This window comes from Suricata suricatta, chromosome 10, assembly GCF_006229205.1.
Source record: "Suricata suricatta isolate VVHF042 chromosome 10, meerkat_22Aug2017_6uvM2_HiC, whole genome shotgun sequence".
NCBI classification, from domain to species: Eukaryota; Metazoa; Chordata; class Mammalia; order Carnivora; family Herpestidae; genus Suricata; species Suricata suricatta.
The window spans coordinates 76,996,535-77,018,370 of record NC_043709.1 but is presented as its reverse complement, the minus strand read 5'-3'; the positions used below and the strand labels follow the sequence as shown (position 1 = coordinate 77,018,370).

General features: G+C 40.9%; 1 protein-coding gene across 1 annotated transcript in view; it reads right to left on the bottom strand.

Annotated features, from left to right (window-relative positions):
- Positions 1 to 21,836, bottom strand: part of TMTC1 (transmembrane O-mannosyltransferase targeting cadherins 1) — a gene marked incomplete at its 5' end in the record, with an annotated part of 270,826 nt that overhangs the window by 154,904 nt on the left and 94,086 nt on the right. The window lies entirely within an intron of this gene.

The following is a 21,836-nucleotide window of genomic DNA, read 5'->3' as shown; positions in this document are numbered from 1 at the left end:
AGGTTAAGCAATTTACTCAAGGTGACAAAGGTCGTCAGCAGCAGCGGTGGGATCAGAACTCACCGATATGCAGTGGGCAATTTTCTCACCTGCCTACAGCCTCTGGAACCAAACCAGGTTATAAGAATGTCAGCTTCTAGAGGGACAGGAACTTATACTGCAACTGCCATAGCTCACTCAATTGTACAAAGTGGAAATTCCTTATTTCCGCATATAAGGCATATGATTGGCTGGCTTAAAAAAGACAATGAAAGAGAAGCAAGAGAGCTATTAACAAACCCCAAGCAAAATCCTAAAGCAAGGTGTGTTCACCTACATGCCAACTTCTGTATTTTAATCTACAAAGTGAAGGAAGCAAGTCAAATCCAATCACGTAATCCAGCAAGCAGTTCCCACCTCATCCTTATTTTCCCTACCCTTTTTCATTTTTTTTCTTTTACTCTACTCAATCCAATTTCTCTTCAAAGTATTTCTTCCCAGAATCTCTTAAAATTGGCACTTGAATGAAGTCCCTTTACACGATGGGAATATTCTATTGGAGAGTGATCCCTTTGTAAGGCCTGAGTGGCTTACTATCACGAAAACATTGTCGATCTTGACAACTGCTTATAAAACATATATGGTTCCTCTATTTGGTAACAGTTAAATATGTCCAAATGGCACTGTAAGGAGGCACTATAATGTCACTCAGAAGCAGGTCCTCTCTTCTTGCTTCCCTTTTCCTCTTCCTGCTTCATAAACATCTGTGGATCTGACCTTTCAAGTTTTTAGCAAGTGGAGAAAATGAGGTGAGCCCTCAAAAAACACTAGAGTTGGCTTTTAGCAAAATCTGGACTGGATCCATCCCCAAGCAACCGCACTTAAACTTCGGCAAGGAGGAAGGCCAGGGATACTGGCTGCTCTCACAGCACAGGTGCGTCACTAATCTCCCAAAAAATAGGCTTAAGGGAGTCCACGACCTCCTGAGTCTGTATACAAGATTTCTGTATGTTTGCATCTGTGTATTTCTCTGAAGCAAAATCCGTGGCTTTGATCTTTAGGGTCAACTGGATCTATGATTCCAAAAAGGTTAAAGCCCTGGGAAGTGTCTTGTCTCAACTCTGCCTCCACTATCACTATCACTTCCGGATGACTCAACAAAGACCAGCGCTGCTATTCCTTTACAGGATGGAAGATAAATGGCAGTAGGGAGGGAACAGCAATGTGGAAGGAAAAGGTGCTGGCGAGGCCTCAAATTGCAACACATCTGAATGAAGAGTGTTTCTTGGGTTGCTCTGCTTTTGGAAGCTTCATTTTTCAGGTTCCCTCTGTTGCTGGTTTACTTTATTTTGTAAGGACGCAGGTCTGAATCAAACTGACTCTGACCTTGGAGGCCTAAGTGTCAGCTTCTCAGGCAACCCTTGTAACACCCAATCAACACCTTTAACATTTCTAAGGGCGGGCCTAAAGATGGAGGTTAAGACTAGTCACGCCCTACACAAGGGTCCTGGGTCCACTCTGTAATTGGTTAAAGTTACTGTCAATGATGTGATGCTATAATGATTGGACCCCTGTACCTGTGTCACAATTTCCTGTAACTCCCCCTTCCCAAACTCATAAAAGGCCCTGCCCCCCCCATGCTCGGGGCTCGCTCCACGTGGATCCAGTGTGTTGGTGGAGTCTGTGAGCCCGTGCATATATAAGCCCGTAATAAAGCCCTTTGCTTTTGCATGCGTGATTCGGTCTCCCTGGCAGTCTCTGGTTTTGGGGGGCGATATTAAAATCTGAGTACAACAATTGCAGCACAGTGGAAAAAGTTAGAAGTGGTTTCCTCTCTAAAAAACAACAAACCACAGGATGTAGGATTTTTTTTTTCCAATGTTAAACTTAGGTAAATTCCTAAATTCCGCATTTTGTTTCACTAAAAGCTCACTATGATGGTTATTTCAGAAAGTGATATTTATAAAACATCTCTTTGTTTAGAAATTTTTTCCCCATGATAAATTCCATTTCCTCAAGAGATTCAGCTCTTTCAGACATCAAATAATTTGCTTTTAAGATATAGCATCCCAAAGCAATGAAAGCCTAGAAGGACACATACAGCAGTGATTAAAAAATGACCTCCATCAAGATTTCTATTTCTAGTTTTTGTCCAATAGTAAAAGAGAAAATAAGCCAAAATAATATGCGCCCTTTTTTAGTAAACACTAGGTCAGAGGCTAAGATTCCCAAACTCGTCATACAGGAAGTACTCCAAGTGCTGAAATCTCTGTATCCCTTCCTCTGCCCCAGCTCACAATAAAACCAGATAGTGGGGTTCTCCCCATTAGTCTATGACATATGTATGGTCGGTAAGGTAAAATCAAACAGGAGCAACAAATAATTACAATATGATTATTAACAAACATCATAAAAATGTCAATTAATATATGCCAGACACAAATCTAAGTGATTCAACTATAGTTATTTACCACTTATAATATATTCTATGAGGAAAAATATTATAATTGGTTTTTCACAGAGGAGGAGACCAGAAACCTAGCAGTAATACTCGGCTAATTCTATCAGATTCTCTCAGCGATTCATTTCAATCACAAGCCAAAGTAGCTGTAAGGGCCTGATAAACAAAAGGCACTATACAAATGTTCAATTTCAGTCAATCTCCACTCTTTTCCCTGTGACCAGAGAACATTCCAACAACAAAGCCAAACCACTGAGGAACCCTCTAGAATGAGAACCAATGGCTCTATGCCTGTGCTTCCAATTCATTGGTTAAATGACTTGTAACGTAATGCCCAAGTTGCAGTATCCCCCAAAGACCAGAGACCGCCAGGGAGACCGAGTCACGCATGCAATAGCAAAGGGCGGTTTTATTACGGGTTTAGGCTGGCCGAGCCTCAGCTCAGGCTCACAGACTTTACCAGCACAGTGGATTCATGCTGAGAGCCCCCGAACAAGGGCTGAGCAGGGTTTTTATGGGGTTTGGGGAGGGGGAGTTACAAGAAGTTGCGACATAGGTATAGTGATCCAATCATTATTATACAATATTATTGACAGCAGGTTTAACCATACACATTGTTCAGAGCGTTCAGTTACTTTTGGCGGGACCCAATTACAACATTTAGAGTACCTTTAAAATCAACCAATTACAGGCGAGCCTAGGGTCTTGTTTGGCGACTATCCGACTATCGGTTAACTTTAACATTAGGTAACAGGGTCCTATCTAAAGTTCCCATCTGCAGGCCTCACCCTTAGGAATGTGGAGAGTGGTAGCTGGCCTTTCCTGATTGGATACCACAAGGTGGTCTCTTCTGCCTCGGGCAATGTGTAACTGCCTAATAGTTCTGGAGAGACTGACCCTTAGAGCTTCTAGTTTAGAGGGGAAACTTAAAACCTGTCATGGCGTCTGTTTGGTTCAGACACATATTCTTAGAGTAACAAGTCCACAAGGAGCTTTGTTTTTTTCTTTTATCAAAAAGAGTTGGACTTAAATGGTTTTGGTCTAAAACACTGATCCTTGGATGTTCTCACCAGCTGATGACATCATAAATGACAACTGAAGAAAAACAGAGAGAACCTTACTGAAAATTTTAAAAAGAAATGCCAAGGGATTAGGAGGAAGCAATTGTTAGTTGATTGATCCTCACACTTGAGTAGACTTTTCACAATCTGCAGCTGCACATGAAAAAATATTTTAACATCAGTTTGGGGTGTTGGCATTATCAAGCTCTGCATTTTTAACAGTTTCTGATTTTAGGCAAATAAAAGCAAACGATTATCCAAAGTAAATTCCCTAATCTGTGCTCCCCTACACTCCAGAATTTCTGTTTTTCTGACATCAAACTTTCTATTAACATCTACCTTCTCAGTTGATTGCATTAAAATATTCAGAGCTAAATGGGGCTTCCTGAAGTTCACCTCCACGACTTCTCAGTCAGCAAATTCCAGTGAGGTCCCAGCTGAGACCAGGAAAACCCGCTGCCCGGGATCACCCACCATAATCCTGTGTGTTAAATAAGTGCTCATTATTTTAAGCCATTGTGTGTGCTAGACCAGGACGCAAAATAAGATTGCTCAGTTTGTGATACAGACAGGAAGCTAGAGAAGGAAAATCACACAGTACTATTTCCCCTAGCCTTAAATCCTGCTGGTTTAAATAAAATGTTATATTATACTGTCCAGCCCTTCTAGGGTGCTATAAAAATCTGTTCATTTTTGCCTTAATACCAGTTCCTGTGGCAGACATCTCAGATTCAAAGAGCTGTTACTTTTTTTTAATGTTATACCAATAAATTATAAAAAGCTTGAAGGGGAGCAGAATACATGACCTTAAAATATGCCACTTTTGGCATGTGGATTATTTTAAGGTGAAGGCAATCAAGACCCAGCCGACTCCAGAAAAACTTCAATCTCTCCCTTACCTACTACCTAAAAAAAATTTAGAGAGGAGGCGTTTCTCAGAGAGAAAGCTATACCAGAGATAACTTTTATCTGAATGACCTATTGGAACCTACAGAGCAAATACGTAATTACCAAACATTGGCTCTTCTTATTGTCTTGTGAATTACCTGCTTCCCCTTCAAAGCCCCAGGTCCCTACCATTCTTTAGCTCAGGAAGGCAAGTAAGCCTGGACGGCCAGACTTGCCTTTGGGTCTCAAATTTTTATGGGGCTCCCATTTATATGAAATCAAATTTGTTTTCTCCTGTTAATCTGTTTTATGTCATTTTAATTATTAGATCAGCCAGAGGAGCTAGAAGGGTAGAAGGAAAAAATTTCTTCCCCTATGTGCTATATACAAAATTCCTTCTAGAACACCAGTCATACTAATTTAATTTCTCCTGTTCTTTCAGTGTAATAAAGGAGATTAACAAAGAGTCACATACCATGAATAATTGTGTTTTTTTTTTTAAATTAAATTCAGAGCTTTTTAAAATTGGCATTCAGGGACACCTGGGTGTCTCAGTCAGTTGAGCATCCGGCTTTGGCTCAAGTCATGACCTCCCAGTTTGTGGGTTCAAACCCCGTGTCAGGCTCTGTGTTGACAGCTCACTGCCTGGACCCTGTCTTCAGATTCTGTGTCTCCTTCTCTCTCTGACCTTCCCCTGCTCATGCACTCTCTCTCTCTCTCTCAAAAATAAAATAATAAAAACATAAAATAGGAATTAAGGAATCTGCTGCTTCCATTTGAAACACAAGGAAAAAGGTTTGTTTGTTTTTCAGGTGACCAAAGTAACAAAGACACAGCTCACCTTAGAAAAGATTATAAGATTAACAAAAACAACAAAAAGAAACTTATATGTCTTTGGGTTCTTCTTTAATGCACATTCCTTGAACCTACAAATAACCTCTTCTAAATCTTAAATAACTGAGGACATTCTGAAGAGAGGTAAACAACCTTTGATGTCTCCTTTGATATTCAAATGCAGAGTCTGAGGGAAAGGAGCTGACAATTCTATGGTAAAATGCACTTCTCAGTTCCAGCGATTCAAAAACCCCAATTGACTTTCAATACCCCATTCCGTGGCTATAGTAAAGTTTCTTCCAGAAATGTTAAACTTCAAGCTCAACGTGTTATATACAAAGTAATATGTGGGAAAGGCATAAGACAGTGTCATTTCAGGTCTCTTAGCCATTCTGAAAATCACAGAACTAGAAGGGATCAGAATAGCTCAGCTCATTTTAGGGGAAAAAAGATGTAGTCCAGAAACTGATTTGCAAAAGATCAGGGTCTTTAGGTATCAAAGATGAATGAGTTTAGGCTTTATTAATTAAACCTAGGGTCTCCTTTAAAGTCCTTCTAAAATGAATTTAGTATCTACTAAATTTAGTCTCTGAGCCCAATTTTTATTCCTTCTACATGTAATAGCAGGAATTCTGTGCTGGTGTTATCATCCTGGTCTGTCATTAAAAGTCCCAGAAAAGTTTCAATTCATTCATAATAGGGAGTACTTAATGCATTTGATATGTGTCATTCACTGTGCTATGCACTTTACTTTTTTTATAGTTCATTCAGTCCCACCCTTGAGCCATGTGAGCCATGCTCACCCCCATCTTGTGAATAAGGCAGAAGGAAAATTTTAACTTAGGATCCTGCAGCTCCAAGTGGCAAAGGTGAGATACAAATCCAAACGCAAAGCCTCCAAACCCAAATTTGAGCTGGTTTACTTAGCACACTTTCAACATATATTTATTAAATGTATTTCTGCATGTTAACAACACAATGACTTCTGCTTAAAAATAATCTTCTGTATCTTCATCCATTTGGACAAGTCCACAATAAAACCTTTATGTAAAGTTAAAATTGGCGGAGTAAAAAGTTACAATGTCAGGAGACTGGGAAAAGAGAACAGAGCACCCTTTATTACAGAGTCCGAGGTAAATGTAAAAGGCCTTTGGTGGGAGCGCTCTCGGGCGAGGTTCCCTGGTCTGGACAGGATGGGCCAGGGAAGTCGCACCCAGGTCGGGAGGGCAAGGTGTTTTATGGATGAAAGAGTTCCGGGTTTGATCTTGGGTGGGCAGACTACCAAGCATGGGTGTCCTTGGACCGTGGTGGGGTGGGATTGGTTGTTTCTTTTATCGGGGTGAGGGGAGGCTGGAACTCCATGACTGGCTGTATTTCGAACGGCTTGGGACATTCCAGGTCTGGGGGTGGGGGTTGTCAGTGCACTTGGCCCCTGGTCGCCATCCCAAGGCAACTCTTACACTTTAGTACAGGCTTTTTCATACAAATGAATGAACTGAGGCAGTGCATAATCCTTAAAGGGTCTTTCATGAAGACCCTTTATGTCCTTTTAAAGGTTAGTGCAGGTAGCAGATACTGCAGGTTGACATGCAAGCTCCATGTACTGTGGGCTGATTCAGAAATTCTATGTTGAGAAGAGACGGCCAAAAGGAGAGTGGGCGTAGCTGGGTGGGTGGCTCTGCACTGTGAAACAATCAGCCAGCCAGCCCCCAGAGACAAGTGACTAGCAGGGACAGAGAGAAAGACAGAAAAGGATGCCCCAAAAGAGTGATAATAAAGCTGACACCTGAAGAAAATGAGAAGTGAATGAGGTGAGGAGGAAGAAATAAGATACATACACAGATGCCGAGGATTGAGAGAGGGCATGCAAGATGAAGAAACATGAAGTTCATTCCAGCTGCAGGATCTAATCCTGGCAGACTGGTGACAGACAGGGAGGGGCACTTGATCACTGACCCTCACATCCCACTGTGGAGTTCGGACTGTATTCCGACAGCAATGAACAGCCGGTGAAGCGCTTCACATCGTGATGACCCAATCTGATTTCTGACAGAAACTGGCACTATATGCTGTTGCTACAGCAACTACTCTGTGGTCCATAACAAAGAGCAAAGGGCCCAGCAGCCCCAGTGGGGAAATGGGAGGCAGCAGTGATTCTGGAAGTTTCTGAGATATCAGATCAGAAATATATGAAAGGTTCTAGTCCAAGTAGAGAGACCTTCTGACAAGAATACGTGAGAAAAGTATGTGTTGTTATACTTATTTAGCAGATTTAATTTAATCCATGAAAGTCATTTAATCCATGAAAGATCCATATGCAGTTGGCAGAATAGAGAACACCATCCCCGTATTCCATATCTATACCTAATGAGCAGTGGATCCTGAACCAGGACGTTTTATGGCCAATTCTATGCCTTTTGTCTGCATCACATGGTCTCCGCTCCATCCCATGCTCTCAAACAGCATTTGCTGTGAGTTTCCCCTTATTTCTAGTAAACTTCCTGCACATGAGAGACTCTAAGGCACCCATGCAAATGAAATCACTGCTGTTTGCAATACACATTTGTGTGGTTATGCAAGTAAACTTTTGCACTAAAAAAGAAGATTACACACAGCCAATGATAATATAATCATATTTTCTTCTTTTTTTAAAGCTTATTCATTTTTGAGAGACAGGGAGAGACAGAGCATGAGCAGGGGAAGGGCCGAGAGAGAGGGAGACTCAGAATCTGAAGCAGTGTTCAGGCTTCAAGCTGTCAATCCAGAGCCCAATGTGGGGCTCGAACCCACAAACCGTGAGATTATGACCTAAGCTGAAGTCAGATGCCTAACTGACTGAGCCACCCAGGTGCCCCTGAAGCAGGTGTTATTTCTATTCTCATTATATGGAAGGGGGAACTGAAGCATAACGAAATGAATAAACTTGCCGGGGGCCACACAGCCAGGAAGGAACAGCACTGGGAATTGTACCCATGCATTCTGCTTCCCAAGCCTGCCTTCCCAACACTCCACCACATGGCCTCTCTGGACTTGCTGCCCTGTCCCAAGGATGGGTGCACAGGATAAGGACTGAAAAGAGATCCGGGAAGAAGAAGTCAGCATGGGCTGGAAAAGGAGAGGAAGCTGAGGCAACACATGAGATGTGACCCGGGCCTGGAGGGACAGAGAAGACGGAAGAGTGGGGAAGGCAAGAGGGGCCCAGGGGAGAGGTGCCCAGGCAGCTGCGGAGGGACCGGAGTGGGCACGCCACCCAGGACAATGGTGCCTCCTGCAAACACAGCACAGCAGCCCCTTCTCTGTACCTGGTGCACCCCTCAGTGTGTCAGTCAAGTGTCTGCCGTCTGAATAAGGAAATGTGAAAGTGGAACTTTCCAAACCGTGGCATCTTGAGCAGTAGTGGAATATCCCTACATATAATTGATGTCATTTCCATCTCCCTTTTCCTTTTCCTCAGCCACAAAAATGGGCAAGGGATCTCACGCAGGTGGCTCCCTCTCCCCCAAGCCTTCCCCAGTCCTTACCTGGTATCAACCTTGTCACTAGGGCTCTTTTGGTACCTGTAGCAGGACTGTGTCTCCCCATGGTTCCATCTGCGACCTCCTCTGTTACAGTCAATACCCAGGACATAGACTGGGCCCCCATGCCAGCGGCCTGGGGGGTCACCCTGTGCTGCAGCTCTGCACCCTCTCTTGGTCTCTCCTCCCTCTACTCGCTACATCCATGTGAAATGCAGGCCAGGCTGGCCCGGCTGGGACTCTATCCCACTTTTATGCTTGTTACTGGGTGAGTAACTTAGGTTAGGGTGTGTGCTAAGATGCAGACAGCTGAGATTTTAGAGGAAGAAGTCTCGCTAAAACCCTCACAAAGCCACATTCTCCAATCCAGATCCCAGTATAGGGCCGTCAGATACATGCTCTGAAGCAGCTGGCACAAACAGTAAACCCAGAAGCTCTCTCAGAGGCTGGGTTTCAGGTACAGAGTTCGTGCAGAGGCCAAGGAGGACACTTGGCAGCCTGGGCTTCCGCAGACCCTGGCTCCTCCTGAAATAGATGACCTCCCTGCAGCCAAGGGCATGTTGCGGTCAAGATAGGTGGCCTAAGCCTACGAAAACACAGCACACTCACAGGGAGGTAAGCAGTGTTGATGCAGGAGAAGAGATACCTTTTCTTGGTCCAAACAAACTCATTCAGAGAACAGCCCATTTCCCTGCCACCCACCCCCGCCCCTGCTAAGACCCTTCAGAGTGAAGGTCAGAGGGCTGACGGTCAGAGCTGCAAAGACTAGAAAGTGGGGACTGGACATTGCTGCACAATCTTGGCAAACACCTTTAAAATTCACACTTCCTCCCACAATCTAATTTTAGGGAGATTCAAGTTTTATTTCACTTGGAACTCTTTTTTACGCCAAGGACAAGTATGCTACATTTTTTTTAAGGTTTAATTCTCGGCACTTTGGTTTTAAATTCCAGGGCTCATACACATTGAAAGCTCCTAAGATTTCAGAGTAGAAATAAGAACCGCAGTGGCTCTTAGCACAGAACACACATAACATGAAAACAATCACTATTCAGATAACTGTCAAGGTTTTAATGTTTGTGAAAAATGTTTACCAGTATTGTGGAAGTTAGGAATCCATAATAATGAAGTCTACATAATTTTTTTTCAAATGCATGCTTCTTTTGGTTTATGTTATTTTTAAAAACTTTCTCTTAATTTACCTGTAGACCTGAGCTTCATTTTTTTTACATTTATTTATTATTGAGAGACAGAGAGAGGCAGCACCAATGACGTAGGGACAGAGAGAGGAGACAAAGAATCCGAAGCAAGCTCCAGGGTCTGAACTGTCAGCACAGAGCCCGACGCGGGGTCCAAACCCATCAACTGCGAGATCATGACCTGAGCTGAAGTCAGTCACTCAACTGATTGAGCCTCCCAGGCATCCCACCTGAGCCTCTTTTTAAAACATAACATAAAAAGCTATAGTAGGAAAGTTACCAAAGGAATTAGAAATTCCAGCCCCAATCATATTTTTCATATATATATATATATATACTCATGTCCAATTTTAAATATTTATATTTTTCAAAGAAAACATTCAGAAAACAATGTGATAATGTCACAGTTTGCTAGGTTTTCATTATCTCTGGAGATGATGTCTTGGTTGCCAGAGGGATCTCTAAAAGTCTCTCATACTAAGTAGCTCTCCAAAGACGGTGCCCGAGATACAGGGGCAGCCCAGGTGTGGTGACGCAACCACAGGCCAAGGAGTCACATGCAATCCTGGCTCTGTCGGTTGCCATCTGGAAGACTAGGCAGCCCCATTAGCGGCCCCAGGGTCTCACATTCCTCAGCCATAAAGCACTCATCATAATTTCTACCTTACAAGTTCATTGAAAGGATTTCTTTTTTTAATGTTTATTTATTTTTGAAAGAGAGAGAGACAGTACAATAGGAGGAGGGGCAGAAAGAGAGGGGGACAGAGAATTGGAAGCGACTCCACACTGACAGCAGTGAGCCCGATATGACTTCAGGCAAAGTCGGATGCTCAACCAACTGAGCCACCCAGGTGCCCCTTGTTGAAAGGATTTCAATGAGATGAACTGTATAAGTGGCTCAACACAGCCCCAGGACATAAAGGCATCCAAAGTAACCATTACTGGCATAGTGACCATACCTCAAATGAAAATTCTAAAACCCTGTTTTTCATGGCCACATACACAGAAAGGAATAAATCAGTGAATTCATGTAGGATGAATATAGAAAGAAAGACTCCTCCCTCAAGTTCCATCAGCTCCATCCTTCCCGAAAGGAGAAGGGAGTGAACAAAATATTTTCCTAGAAGACAAAGCTATAATTTAACTTTTAACATTCTCATTCACTGGTTTCCTTGAATTCAATTTGGATACTGAAGTCAGATACCCACATGTGTTGAGTGGGTTGTGCCCAAGGCACAAACAAGGTAGCTAGCCAGGTGGAATGGAGGTGGCCTGCAAGGGCAGAACTCCAGCATATGTGCCCTTCAACAACCCATGAACCCTGGCCCTGGCTGCACCTGCCCTGAGGAAGGGCAGCCTTTTCCAAATTCTCCCAAAAGAGCAAAAGGTGCCCTCAACTCAACATCATGCACTCACCATGCCACACACTCACAGCTTTTTTTAACTTCATATAAATATCCGCTATATTGGCCAGCAGCAGCTGGACATTTTTCTTTCATACCCATTAAACAGCTTCATTGTCCTAATGGCTTTCACAGCAACTTGCTAAATACAATGTTTCCATTTTCTTTGCAGCCAATGTTATTTTCTCACCTACATACTATCACCCTGTTGCTGTATTTCCAGTCACCAAAATGAGTGCAAAGCAACTTAATGTTAACTAACAACATTTGTTTCTGTATTAACTTAGCTGAGCTTCCCTTGCCCACTCCCCGTGGTATATGATGCTGTATTAATCTAATTCCTTATACCAAATTGTAAAAATTGTTAATAATACAGGTCTTAACAGTATTTTTACAATCTCCACCAATATCAGGGCCCTATGTGGGACTGTCAAACACATTAGGAATCCTCTGAAATTTTCCAGTCTACAGTTTCCAGATCCTAGAGGTTTTATACATGAGACTGGATTGTCAGCACATTGACCAACTGGTCCAGGGTGCCTATTACTAAGGAGCCTGCCAGGACCTGGGACTTCCAGTGCTGAGGTTAAGAAAGTCCTGGGAACACCAGAATGAGCTGGTCATCTCTAGCAGGCTGGCAGGGCACAGTAGCATTAATTGCTATCAACCAAGCCATTCGTTTTGCAAAATTTCAAAGAAAATAATTCATTTCTTTCTCTTGCTTTGGACAGCCACACCCACACGCAGCATGTAAACACACACACCTACACACACCTTTACCTCCACCACATATGCCCTCTTATTCATGATGCTATTCCTTATGAATAAGAGTTGGATCAAGAACAAGTGTTCCTCTGGTGGAAGATATTTACTAATTGGTTGATCTTGTTAATTCTGAAAATATGAGAACTAGAATTTTCTCACCCACACTTTCCAGCTGTCAGACAAATCTTTACTACTTGGATAAGCCAATATTCTTTATAGTGGCATTTATATTAAAGTAACAAAAGGAAAGGGGCCAGCAAGAAACAAGGGTTTAAAATTTCTTTTAATGTTTATTTATTTTTGAGAGAGAGAGAAAGAAAGAAGGAAGGAAGGAAGGGAGGAAGGAAGGAAGGAAGGAAAGGAAGCAAGGAAGGAAGGAAGGAAGAGAAAGAGAGAGAGAAAGAGAAGGAGAGAAAGAGAGAAAGAGAGAAAGAGAGAAAGAAAGAAAGAAAGAAAGAAAGAAAGAAAGAAGGAACGAACGAACGTGAGCAGGGGAGGAGCAGAGAGAGAGAGGCACACAGAATCAGGAGCAGGCTCCAGGCTCAGAGCTGTCAGCATGGAGCCCAAAACAGGGCTCAAACCCACAAACAGTGAGACCATGACCTGAGCCGAAGTCAGACACTTAATCAACTGATTCACACAGACGCCCCAGAAACAAGGGTTTAATAACAACTAAGTCTGTACAGAATTCACTCTGTATGCAATCAATGGAACTATAATGACTTTATTTACTAGACTATAAAGCTGCCTGGTTGATTACAGTAGAGATGATATTTTAAGTGCTAAATTCAAATCAAACTTATACCAGTAATTAAAAGGAATGTAACAGTCTTGATGTTAAAATACATCATATCCATAAACGACAGACAGAGTGGTATCTAAAATGATTAATCTCAGCTGTAAATAAACAGAACCACACATTCAAGCAAATCTCAAGTTCCAAAATCTTGTGACCTGTAATTCTGATATTTATCTATTTACACTCTGCCTTATGTAAATATCACAAATTCACCTTTATTTTTAAATACCAGTGGTAGTTAATTTAAAAGTTTATGAAAGTCTTTATCTTATATACCACTCTTTTTTTAATGGTCTTTTCCTTGTGTGCAAGGTTTAATGATGACAGGATTATTTAAAAGCATTCCCATTCTCTTTAAACACTAAGGTTTCAATTGCCTGAGCCCTATTACTAAAAACATAGTAAAAAAAAGCTAAAAGCAGATTTTTCCACTGTTCAGTGATCCCCTACTCAAGTAGAAGAACCACATTATGAATATTAAGGGACTACTTCAGACTGACAAAAACAACAGATGTTCATCATGAAGAAAACAAACTCCAGAAGAATCTATTTTGACATACCCTTGTCCAAGTAGGGAACCTGATCCCTCCGCCATGGTCACGCAGTGATTGGTTTCCAGGGGTCCCCTCTACACTCTACCTCCAAGCCAAACAGGCCAAGACCAGGCACAGCCTCTCTTCAGGATGTAAGGAGGTGGCAGCCGGTAAAATTCTATTAGGTAGGTGATTAAGAATCACGCTTGATGGCAATTTCTCTAACAAGCACTTTATGAGAAACCGATAGACAGTGGGTTTCTGAAGCGTGGCCAACTGAAGCGTGTCCCGGACATGTGGATGGATGCCTTAAGCGAGGCCTCACCAGGGTGGACAGCTGGGGAATCATTAAGCCCTGACAGAGCTGGATGGTACGCGACAGTGTTCAAAAAAGAAGAACATCGTGTCCTCATATAATATGATTTGGCTGAGGACTACAATAAGATAATTCACATGAGGCCCTTCTGGTCCTTTGTGGAAACAGAGGTACAGACAGGGACGCATACCCGTCTGCCTAAAGTCATTCAGTATTCCAAAACCCTTAGGACATTTCAGGTCCACCTTCAAGAAAGCAGCATAAATACATTAAGTGACATCTAATTTTTCTATGTTCTTCTTTCTTAGCTAGTTCAATCTAATGAATTTCAGGATCAAGGTTACTGCAAATAAAAGTAAAATCAAATTTACAGCATGAATAACGTGTTTCCTGCATGGCTGTTTTGCACACTGTGATTTTGTTTGTTTTCAATTTTTTGTATTTACCATATTTGCACAGTATCAATGAGCCTATTCACTGATAGACACTTACCTTGCAATTACTTTTATAAACAAAAACTGTGCCCTTAAAATATGCAGAGAACCACAAGCAATCCAAATAAGGTATGTGAATGAAACCATATTGAATGAGCCATTTTTACACACCCAGATGACTGAATTTTTCATTTACTAAAGACAACCACTTCTATCATTATACTATTCTATAACCTTAATATCTAATATTTCTGCAATATTCAGAAACTCATCTCCTAAACAACCTCCTCTATTGGTTATACATAAAAAAATCAGAGATGAATGCAAATTGCTTATAAGCGACCAAAACTAATGTTTCCAACTCCCAGTTATCCAGGTTTCATCCCTAAAGCAAAATCAAACAAGCAGAAATGCTGCTACAGAGAAGTGCACGGTCACAGCGACGGGCTTGTTGTTCCCCAGAGGCTGTTTATGCTTTTTCCTGAGCCCAAAGCTTCTCTGCTTCACTGAGGGTTAGAAACAACCACGTGACTGAGCTCCAGCCAAAGGAAGGTGAGTGGAAGTAACAGGCACTACTTCCAGCATTTTCCTCTCCCTCCCTGATGCAGGTGAGCACAGAGGCAGAAGTCACTGCTTAAAGATAGAGTCACCAATGGGAACCTGGGTTCCTGAATCACAGTGTGGAGGCAACCTGCCCATCAATCAAGAACATTTAGTTCAGACATAACATGAGGAAGAAATAAACTTCTATCACATGTAAGCCATGCTCATGGCTGGTATTATCTTACCTAAGAGAGATGCCAGTAGCAAGAAGTGGCATCTGAAAGCAAGGAGAGACCTACAAATTCATCTTTAGAAACAAATCTGAGATATTCTAAAGAATTTACGTAAGGAACATTAGTGTCCCATTATTTAAATAAAAGTACATACTATATTTTTGACAACTATAACAGAATGCAGTGTTGGCATGCGCTCTCGCGAGACGGACAAAATCATGGACTTCTTGTGGGAGTGAACTTTGTGTAACTCCATGGACATTTTTCTGAATAGCAGTTTGGCATCATACAGCAAAACCTAAAACACTTCACCAACCTTTGGTAATCACACTCAAACCAGAAATGCACAGAAAGAATTATGTTCACATTAGTGAAAAACTGGAAACAACCTAAATATCTAATTATAGAGGAATAATTAAATACATGTTACCATCACTATACATTGGAATACCACCATTTAATCATTTTCGATTGTTTCAAGAATACTTATGTATTTTCTTATTTTGGAGAGAGACGGAGAGTGCAAGTGGGGTGAGGGGCAGAGGTGGGGGGGAAGAGAGAGAGAGAGAGAGAGAGAGAATCTGAATCTTTTAAGCAGGCTCCACACTCCAGCACAGAGCTCAACACAGGGCTTGATCCCATGACCTTGAGATTATGACGTGAGCCACAGTCAAGGTGGATGCTCAACCAACTGAGCCACTCAGGCACCCCTAAGAGAATATTTAAAGATAATGTGTAAATACTCATATATTGTTAAATAAACATAATAGGAGATGATCAAGAAGCATATACAGTATGAATCCAATTGTTAAAAAGTGTGTGTGTCCAACAAAAGACTGGTGAGCTATGTACCTGTTACTGATCGCATGTTTGTATCTCCCTCCTAAATTCATATGTGGGAATTCTAGTCCCTAGTGTGATGGTGTTTGGAGATGAGACCTTGGAAAGGTGATTTGGTCAAGGGAGTGGAGCCCTCACTATGGGATTAATGTCTTTAGAAGAAGACACAGGAAAGAGCTTCCTCCATGCTTTCTGTCATGTGAGAATCCATGAGAAGGTGGCAGTCTGCAAATCAAGAAGTCAGTGCTCACTAAGAACTCTATCTGCCAGCACCTTGATCTTGGACTTCCCAACATCGGAACTGTGAGAAATAAATATCTGTTGGTTAAGCCACCTAGTCTAGGGTAGTTTGCTAGAGCAGCCAAGTAGACTAGGGCAGTACCAAAACATTAATCGAGGTTACCCTTGGATATTGATTTCAGGCATCTCTTTTAATTTCTTCTTCATAATTTTCTGTAGTTTGGAATTTCTCAGCAGTTAACATGAAATGATTTTCTAATCAGAAAAAAGGCCATCAATTCCACTATTTAAAGATTTTTTTTAAAAGAAAGTTAAAACTAAGAAAAGAGGGGTCCCTGGGTGGCCCAGTCAGATAAGTATCTGACTCTTGATTTCGGCTCAGGTCATAATCTCATGGTTCATGAGTTCAAGCCCCATATCGGGCTCCACACTGATAGCAGGGAGCCTGCTTGGGATTCTCTCACTCCCTCACTCTCTGCCCTTCCCCCTGCTCATGTGTTTGCTCTGTCTTTCTTTCAATAAAAAATACACTAAGAAAAAGGAAAGAAAGAAAACATATGGGTGCCTGGGTGGCTCAGTTGGTTGAACATCTGACTTTTGATTTTGGCTCAGGGAAAAGATATGGCATCTGGGTGGCTCAGTCAGTTTAGCGTCTTCACTCTTAATTCTGACCCAGGTAATGATCTCACAGTTTGCAAGATCGAGCCTTGCATCAGGCTTTGAGCTGACAGCATGGAGCTTGCTTGAGATTCTCTTCTTTTCCCCCTCTCGCACCCACTTGTGGTGTGCATGCGTTCTCTCTAAAATAAAATAATAAGAAAAGATAGAATCTTTCAAGAACTGAAGGCCAAGGAGAAGACAAAAGGAAATTTTGGGGGCCATCTCAGTAATTCTTAAGGAGTTAACTATTATAGTATAATAGTTGCTCAATAACCAATGTTCATAATGATGATCTTAGTATACTAGGGTCTAAGATACTTTTTCAGTTAAAAGAACAGGAGAAAAGTATATATTGTACATTAACATTTATCTAAGATGGGAGTATGGGGGGGTATGTCTTAAACTAAAGCTAAACCAAACTGAAGATGAGAAGGAAAAGGAGGAACAGAAGGAAAACAGAAGGATTACCTACAGGTGGAGTGAAGTAACAGGCCAGGAAGGATTGGGACAGACCTCTCTAAGTACACCTTATATTGCTAATTTAGAAGCAGTGTTTATATGATTATAAAACAAATTAAACTAAAAAAATCCTTCAAAATCAAAATAAACATGAAACAACTTAGTCAAAACTACACAGAAAGGAACTATATCAAGCAAGTTTAAAACACAGGATTTTACTGTATGTACCTAGTACAATATACTTTAAAAACAAAAAGCATTATAAAAAATTCACAAACCACTTTTAACAATCATACTGTTTCTGGTAATGTTGGTAGTGTCATTTTGAGACTGTTACATGAGTAGCATAGGATAAAACAAATACATAATTATACCAGTGTTGTTAGGAACCAGAATTTTCCGTGGCAGCAAGAGAGATAGACATGTACCATTAGGTTAGGTAAATATCCTTGTAGTTCCAAATTTTAGCTGGAAGTGTTAGGATGCAATGGGAAGTTACCCAAATAAGAGGGCTGCAAGCTATCAGCAGAAAGGAGGAGGGAAAAGGACAAAAGCAGGGAAACAATGTTCTGCAAAACCAAAAGTTCCAGCCAAGGAGTAGCTCAACTAGGTGTTTCACCTAAGAGCCCCTTCCAAGGTGTGTTTCACCTAGAGTGACTTACATGACCAGTTGAGCTGGACTGGAGCTGAGGATGTGTGCAGCAGCCCCCCCTGAGTTCCTGAAGTTACCTTTAGTCCATTATAAAACTAAGACCCTCCCCCTATGGGGGGGGGCGGTTCTACCTTTTTTTTTTGATCATAGATAAATGCACTAGCCTGCTGACATGCTAGCATGCACAACTGAACTCAAGTGTTTATGCAAGCTCCCTACCCCCATCCCCAATGCACCCAATAAAAGCTTCCGGTACTAACCCCATCGGGAGACAGTGCCTCTGAGACCGAAACTGAAGGGACCCCATTCCAGGCTGCTTTTCTTGCTCCTTTACCTGCTACGATTCTTGTTAAGACCTACACTCCTGCCTTACACACACCTTATAGAGCAGATAATGTATGTCTTCCTTGTAAAGCTCAAGGAGTTAATACTTCTTTAGAGTCTTGCAGCACAATAGATAACATCTAAGAAGTGACCAGGTAGGGTCCTTGGAATGTTTTCCAAGACAGCAGACTCACCAAGACCCTTGGATCCAGGCCTTACATGACTTATGGAGGTCGCCGTAACACTCATCTTCGTTCTTGGATGCCTGAGAAGGTAAGTGCACAGGACCACAGTCCTCAGCAAAACCCCAGACCCCAAAGTCAAGACTCACTCTCCTTTCCTTTCCCAGATGTTCCTTCCGTATCTGCCTTCCATGTTCTCGACAAACTTCTCTCACTTCCTCTTCACTCACGTTTGATTTCTATTCTGCCTGAAGCCAAGGACGATCTTCTCCGTGGACCCAGTCAGCCTGCATCACTTTGAGACCCATCTCCCTGTCTCCTTACTTGCAACAGTAAAAATTCTTTGCTTTCAATATTTTCTTGAACTGTGTTCAGTTTGATGCATCTCAACCAGCAAACCATCTTGAGTTCAGTTAAAAGTATCAGAATGAACTCATTACCTATTTTCATATTTTAAAGATAATTGATTTTGATAGAACTCATATGGGCTGGAGACACAGTGAATTATCCAGTAGCACTGAGCATCACAAATGCCCAAATATAGGTTCAAAAAATCATTCCCAAATAAAAGTAACCAAAAGCTCTTTGGAGGAATGGCTGTTTCTAGGTTTGGAATAGAAAATGAATAAGAAAAACATGGAATATCCAGAATAATAGGGAAGACAACTGAAGTCATACCAAAAGGCCTTAGGGGCTAACTTAAAGAAAGCTTCACCATAATGGATGTTTGAATATCAACAACAATAAAACTGGCAAATAAAGTTCAAGAATCAAGTGTTTGTCCTGTGGTGTCTATACAAACTGTATCCTCAGGGTAACCAAATATTTCATGGAGGAATGTTTCTCTTGAAAGATATTCTAGCAAATAAATGAGGGGAGAATGACAGAATTAGAATAGCACAGTTTTTCAATCCCTAACTGAAATAATGGGTCTAGCTATATAGTAACTCATTTCACAAAAAGGAAAACAACTAGAATTATCTACTTTCTCCTGGAAGTATGTAACATTGTCTATGAAGTATTCTTACCCGAATTAGAAAACCTGAATGCAATCAAACTTCTAAATCCAACCATCAATTCACAGGAAATACAGTGGATGGAAGAACATATCAGTTGACATCATGGAGATGCAATCAGCAAAAGGCAGACCGTGGGAAGCGTGGCAAGATGGAAAGAAGAAAAGGAAGAAAGGAAGAAACAAAGAAAGAGAGAGAGAGAAAGAAAGAGAGAAGAAAGAAAAAAGGAAGACAGAAAACAAAACAAAACAAGGCAAAAGTGTGAGCTGCAAAACATTCTCAGAATTCTAGCCCCAGACTGAGACCTGACCCAACTATCATGGCCAACCTAACACACCTTATTCCTGGAATGAGCCTGCTACTGCCTTTTGAGTTCCCCTGTAGAAGCTCAGAGTTGTCTAAGCAACATCTTAAGATAAGCTCCTGACCTGCCTTTCTTAGAACATTCAATAAAAAGGGTGTGTAACTGTCAATCCTTTCTCAGTCTTTTTAAGATGTAGCATAGGTGTCTCCTACAACCCAGGAGTGTCTTTCTCAAGGATCTGAGAACCATTCCTGTAATACACTATCATCAGAAAAGATAGGGCCGATGTCTCCCACTCTCAGCAGGGGGTTAAAATCCTCCATCAGTAACTGCTAGCTATCAGACACCACTAGCCAGACAGCATTTACACTGACCAACCCTTTGTGATTTTTCAGTTGAGTCTCCCTTCCACCCCCTCCCACCTCATTTTCCCTTTAAAAACACCCAGTCACCTTTGTACAAATTGGAATGGGGTTCAGCTCTTTCCCTTCCACTACTAGTTACTAAACAAAATCTGTTTCCACTGCTTCTACTACTGTTTTTATCTGACAAAAGCAAACTAACAAAATAAAAAAGAACAGCATTGGAAGGTAGAACTTATGGATTAACAGGGACTTTAAAGGCATATCAACCAATTGCAAGGTACAGACAGATATCACTTGTATTCTTTCCAGAACAAGTGAAAAAGTATCAAAAGGAGAAATGTAATAACCAATTAGAAATTTGATGATATTAGGAATTTGTGTTGTTTCAGACATGACAGTGCTATTATGTGTTTAAGAGAATAGTCCTGGGCATCTGGGTGGTTCAGTCGGTTAAGCATCTGACTTTGACTCAAGTCATGATCTCATGGTTCGTGGGTTCAAGCCCTGCATCAGGTTCTGTGCTGACAGCTCAGAGCCTGGAGCCTGTTTCGGATTCTGTGTCTCCCTGTCTCTCTGCCCCTCCCTGACTCATGCTCTGTATCTCTCTGTCTCAAAAATAAATAAACTATAAAAAATTAAAAAAAAAAGAGAGACTTGTCCTTATAAGTTTAGAGCTCTACTGAAATATGTATATATGAAATTATATGATATCTGGAAACTTGCTTTAAGACAATTTGAGTGTGTAGAAGAAACTGATAATCATTAAAGATAATTGAGGGTTCATTATACTGTTGTATCTAACTTTGTACATGTTTGGAATTTTCCATAATAGTTCTTTCTTTTGTTAATTAGGATAGTCATATGGCAAAGGACAGAACCTCTAGTATATTAAGAACTCTCAAAACTCCAGTTAAAAAAAAAAGCAATCTAGTTAGAAAATGAGCAAAGGACATGAAGTGACATTACATTATAAAATATGTAAATATGTAATAAACATATGAAAAGGTATTCAATGTCTCTAGGCATTAGGGAAAGGAAAACGAGACTATAGTGAGATAACACTATGTATCTCAGAATAGCTAAAATTAAAAATAGTAACAATACCAGTGATGAAAAGGATCCAGAGAAATGGGATCTCTCCTACGTTGCTGGAGGGAATATAACATAGCACAGCCAGTATGGAAAATAGTTTTGCAGTTTCTTTAAAATCTAAATATACACTTACCAAATGACCCAGCAGCCACACTTATGGGCATTCAGACCAGATATACGAAAATTTATATCCACATAAAAACTGTACATGAATGTTCACAATAGCTTTATTACAAATAAGTTTTTCAAATACAATTATTAAATTTTATTACAAATGCATATTTTGTTGTATTTTCAAACTAAAACCAAAAACAAAAAAACTCAAAATGTTCTTCAGTAGGTGAAGGTTAAAAACTTTTTTGCATGGACCTCAAGTATATTGTAGTATAGAGGTGGAATTTAAGGAAAGGTATTAAGCAGGCTGTGTTTTAGCTTATGGGCAAGTAATAAATTGTATCATTTATCTTGAATGTATCATAGATAAGCTGCTATATAACGATTGCCACTTCAGATAGCTGTGAAATTAGGTGATTAACTAGCTGTTACTTAACCTTCTAATTTCTGTATAAGTCTAATTACATGAAATAGAAGTGGGGTTTTGATTTTTTACTTTGCTTTTCTGTTTGGAGTGAAATTGTAACTACTGTATTGTAAATGATGGAAAATAATTGTATATGTTAAAAAAAATAAATTGTGTTATATTAAAAAAAAAAAAGAAAACTTCCAGGTAAAAATGGCA